The sequence below is a fragment of the Notothenia coriiceps genome, unplaced genomic scaffold (genome assembly GCF_000735185.1).
Source record: "Notothenia coriiceps isolate Sejong01 unplaced genomic scaffold, NC01 NC01_scaffold00037246, whole genome shotgun sequence".
In the NCBI taxonomy this organism is placed as follows: Eukaryota; Metazoa; Chordata; class Actinopteri; order Perciformes; family Nototheniidae; genus Notothenia; species Notothenia coriiceps.
In genome coordinates, this window is record NW_011369947.1 from 4,337,249 (window position 1) to 4,342,785 (window position 5,537).

The following is a 5,537-nucleotide window of genomic DNA, read 5'->3' on the forward strand; positions in this document are numbered from 1 at the left end:
CAACTTCGTACATAGTTGAAGCTTACGTATACTCCTGGTGTTTGGAATATTAATACTCCGGACGATTCCGCAGGTTCTCTGTCCTCGTCCGTTTCCTAATCTTCTTTATTGGCCCGGTATGCCTCCTCTTTAACTCCGACACCATACACTCCTCTTGGTCACTCTTGACGGTCGATACGAACCACTCACTAGCCCGCAATCGGATGTCTTACAATCGATTGCCAGTGTAGTGTTGTAACATTTCAAATCGATAGTAGGTATACGTCGCCGATATTGATTTTCATCGTAGACTATTATATCATTGCCAATCACGTCCTCGAGAACTATGACTAGCGTATTGTGCTTTGATTACCGCGTCATACGCCGGCATACGAGCCGGCAATGCGGAATTACCGTTTAGGTGTGCATGCAATGCGCACGACATACCTCCCCTTCTCTCTCTCTCCGTCCTCCTCCGACCCCCTCGTCGCTATCCCCCCCCTTCTCTCTACATAATTGCCAAAGGACTATTTGCAATGGGCATGTACGTTGAGGCGTGATGCACCACCGCTCCGGCGCCCCCCCCTCCTCTGCTCTCTCGTCCCTTCCCCGTCGATAGAACCACTCACCTAGCCGCAATCCGATGTCTTACAATCGATTGCAGTGTATTTGTTTGTAACATGGTTCAATGATAGTATATAGCACCAATATTAATTTCATCGTAATGCTATTTACTACTCACTTGCAATGACGCGTCCTGAATCAAACATATGGACTAGGTATTGTTCTCGTCCCTTCCTTCCCCCAGAGAAACAGACGGTTTTGCTCTCGGGTCGCTGCGCCTTTCGATCGATCGAAAGAAAAGCGACAATCCCTTTATCACCTGACGCTACAGGACTGTCCCGACAATAAACACATTGGACGTGTTTGTCGTTTATGACGTGGTACTAATTTTTTACCACTTTATGTTACATTTTCGATGCTTTTTATGTCCGAGTGATTTTTTTGTGTTCGCGCGAGTTGTGTTGACGAGTTTCGTTCGTTGATCGACTTGATAAGGGGTGGTCCCGCCAAATCTCTCGCCTCTAACACAGCGGGAAACACTACCATTACGTACTGCGCAACTGCATACTGGCACTTTTTTTTTCGTCAAAAATTCTTCGTCGTCGAGTTTTAACGAGAAAAGGGAGACTTAAGGAGCGGGAACTACAGAGCATTTTGTATAGTTTAGGACGTAAGGAAAAAATTTAACATTAAAAGTTTCGTTCAAATTCGATTTACATACTTTTTTTTTTTTTGGGACGTTCAACGAGAAATTTGTGAAAAAAGCATTACAAGGATTTTATCAAACTCGGGGACAGTTCAGTGCCCGGGGCAATCTTAGCAGCGATTCGAAAAAAGTGCGGAATGCCGCGGGGACCAAATCGGCGTGAGACTTGGTACACAGACACACCACAACACTCCCTTCACCTACATGGTCTTCTCCTTTTACTCAGGGTACCACCGAACTAACACCCTAAATTCGGACGGACAAAAAGTCCAGGAGTCCGAGCTTTTTACTGTAAAGTCTTGTTTACTCGATGTGAAGAATTTCCACTTTTAATTATTAGAAAAAAGGCAGGGGTTTTCATTACTATATTCGGACACTCAACCTAAATCTTCCGCTCAGTCGTTAGTTATATCTACGAAAAAGTTAAAATTTCTTGTAGGTAATTAACGAATACCTAATAGCGCTTCTAGTAAAAGTTCCCTCGTGTCTCGGTAACCTAATTTGATTACCTAATTCGGGAAGGTCTCCGTCGCAAAATACGGCCAAATTACGTAACTTCTGCGTGAAAAACTGGGTCTGTTTTCTGTTTTCCATTTCGGTAAAACGCGCAAAGATGACATCCGAATGGATTCGCGGTGTACAAAACTACAGACAAGAACAATTCATAGGAGGAGTTCAAGAATAGTACCTCACTATTACATGCATGGGCTACGCTAAGACACAGAAGAGTGCTACGATTAGCACCCAACCCTGCACGTCGACGCTATTCATTATTCCCACAATACTCACTCAAAGACCCCCCCCCTCCCCCCGGCGCACATCTTGTCCAATTCCCAAAAACCTCTTCATAAACACTCGAACACTGGTCGAAACTAGCATTGGGATCCATGTTTATTAATACGTTACACCGGCCGCTCTCCCCCTTGTTTCCCCATGTTACGTCACACGCGGGAGGGATGCGGTAGTAAAAATGTCTTACAAAAACGACGTCAGGTGTCACTGTAGTGTATATTTATGTATATTTTTTTGAAAATCTAGTGTATACATCATTTTCCTACACATTTATTCACAGGTGTCTTTAACCTGGAAGTTGCTCTTTAAGTAACCAATGTGATATATTTTCATGGGGCCCAAAATCCCTGGCGGTGCCCCTGGCTAAACCCTCGCTGTTGCCAAATGGCCCGATGTTGCGCGGGAAATGTCGAGCCCAGCGGCCTGTGACAGAAAAATCCCCAGAGAGATGGCTCCTGACCTTAACCTGCCGGGAAATGGACATCCCTCTGACACTCTCATGCACTTTGCATGCATTAACTCTTGACACACTCCTACCAACACACGCTTAAACTGCTCTGATACCCTCAGAAGCTGTCCGCCCCAGACAGACCTCTGTTCTGCTTCTTTCTGTGTTACAAGCTGTTCTCGGTGCCAGGGGGCCACTTAGCGGAGTCTTATGGCTCGGGCTCCTCCTGTTTCTTTGTCTCGTTGTCAGTGTTATTGGCCAGCGCTGGCGTTCAGCGTCTTCCAGTTTACGGCTGACATGTTGCACAGAAAAAAAGGGGTAGCGAGCTGCCAGGACACACAACCTCGGGGAGGATGAATAAAATGCCTTCAAATATTTGAAGCCTCTGTGCTCAGTTTACCCAAACCCACACTTCTAGAAAATGCTGTCACATGCCTGGTACATTAAGGCATGTCAACCCCCGCTGCTGTTGCAATCGGAGCCTAAGATGCATTTGGATTTATGTTTGGAGGCAGGTGTGCCCTCTTAGCTTCTATTAGCTGCTTGGTGATGATTACTGCTGACAGTGTACAAACCCAAGCCCTCACCATAGGGGCTGTTTACGATACTCACACCTGCACTCGCTAGCTCTGCTTTAACCTCAGGAATTCTTGCAGCAAACTCAAAATTGAGACACTTTTTTTTACCAAGTAGAAGGTGGCTGGCTGCTTATAAGGCTGGTCTTCTGGTATTTATCACTTAAAATGCAAATGAGGAGCCTTGGGGCATCACTAAAAATGGACATGACTTTATATTGTGGTAATTTTGTATTTGGCACTGCCTTGTTGAGTAATTGACAGAGGTGGGAGTAAGTCCTACACAGGGTTGGGTTGTAACGGAATACATGTAACGGCGTTACGTAATCAGAATACAAAAATCAAGTAACTATACAGTTACTTGATTTTTGTATTCTGATTACGTAACGCCGTTACATGTATTCCGTTACAACCCAACCCTGTGTAGGACTTACTCCCACCTCTGTCAATTACTCNGTAAGTGGGATAGCATATTGGGTTGACTGACACCCCCCACCCCCCCTCAATCATGTAATGAATGGCATCAATTACAGGGCAAGGCTGCCAAGATATACAAATGATTCAGAATGGGTCAAAGTCTAAAGGCTGTGTAAGGCTCAGTTTATTTCACTTTCTTTCACTCTGCTCCTTGCTGCAGCTCAATAGAGTTTTTATGAATTTGAAAAGGTGTATCCACCTGTGCTTGACTGACAACAGCATCAGTCACACAGGGAGGCACCCATAAGGCAACCAGAGTTTCCACCAACAGGTGCTGCCTGTCCTCGTGGAACTCAGTAAAAATCCTTCCTACTTAGAGACTACAGAACATGTCGTCTTCCGCATCACAGCGCTGAGGAGAAGAGAAACTGCTTTTATGGCAGTTGAATTGTTTCTACATTATGTGGCAGCTCTGTTGAAGAAAAAGGGATTTCGCTCAGTTCAAATATCCAGGCAGTGAAAAGCAAAGGAATGATCTATTATTCCTACTGTCTAATAAAAATGTCGAATTCCGGATGATAAATGAACAAAAACACACATAAAGGTATAACATTTTATTGTACGATTTATACGAAGGAAAATATGTGATTAAAACATGTACTTGGACTGAGTTTAATTTGATCCACAAGCTATCAAGCAATGACTGTAACCGTTAACTGATTTTCAAAACAACACAATGATGGGAGGATTATCTCCTCTCATGATCCACGAAGGTGCCGGGGGATACATTTGGCGGAATGGGAAAAGGTTATCATAGTTCTTCTTCTTTTGTATTTTTCTCTGGTCTTGAGTCTCTTCACAGAACATACTGCTGTCCTGCCCTTGTCGAGGTTCAGTACCATGTCCAGGGGATTATCCCCACTTTAGCACAGCTCCCACTGCACTGACCCACAGTTTAAAATTGGAGTTCTGCTCGACCAGGTCTGCTGGCCAGGGTGTCTGATCCAGGATTACCATATTTGGCCTCTGAGCGCTGAAGTACACTGACATGAGTGACGCTGCAAATACATTTGATTGATCCTCTTGGCTCTTCTTTCACTATCATCTTTATTCTGCAGTACAAGGCCGAACTGAAACTGCTTCACCACTTCAAAGACTTCAGAAAATCTGCAGCACCTGCAGAAACATAATAATGGAGGAGTCTTTTAGGCAGTCTGAAAGAAACAATTAAATGTGTATTAATTCAATTGTTCTTTAAAAACAACCAATAACTTAATAAAAGCATTGCCTTTTGCGTCTTTTGTTTTTCTTAGAATAAGGACATCCTGTCTTTGGACTATTTTGCCATAGGACATATCATGGAGTCATATGTTCTTCATTTTATGTGTGGCCTGCATTCCTTCGCCAAGTCTTCTTTTATTATAGACCCAGAAAATGAACAATGTGTGCACTCTGCTGTGAATTCTCCACAGAATTCTTGACAAGATGGAAAGATAAAGCAGTCATCAAATAGTAAAATCTCTTTGTGTTTGATAGTCGAGGAAGGATATCTGTCTGCGTACAAATGTGGATGCCTTTTTCCCTTAGGTACTTCCACTGATTTGTCTCTAACGTATAGTTGGATTTATCTCCACCGAACTCTGCACACATTTAAAGCCTAATTTTAAACAAAGCTGCAGCTGCAAGTCTATTTTTCTTATTTAGCTAATCCAAATTATCTTTAAATACAACGCTCTTCGACAGTTTGCCTTCAGTCATAATATTGGGATATTTTATGCATACTAAACACAAATTAACACATGAAAACCGACTGGGCTGGCTGAGTCGTTGATATGCAATGTCTTTAGGAAAGCATCAAAATCTTCCAGTAGCGAGCCCTGAGGCCACCACCAAATTAAAGTTTTGTTATTATCTGACTTTACTCATATTGTTTATACCATATGAAATGAGTGTCTGTGGTACACAGAGGAGACGTTTCTAAAGCTGGGGGCACTCATTAATATGCCAGCATGAATTCAAACTGAAAAGTAGCCTAGAGGTTAAAGAATTCAGCTCC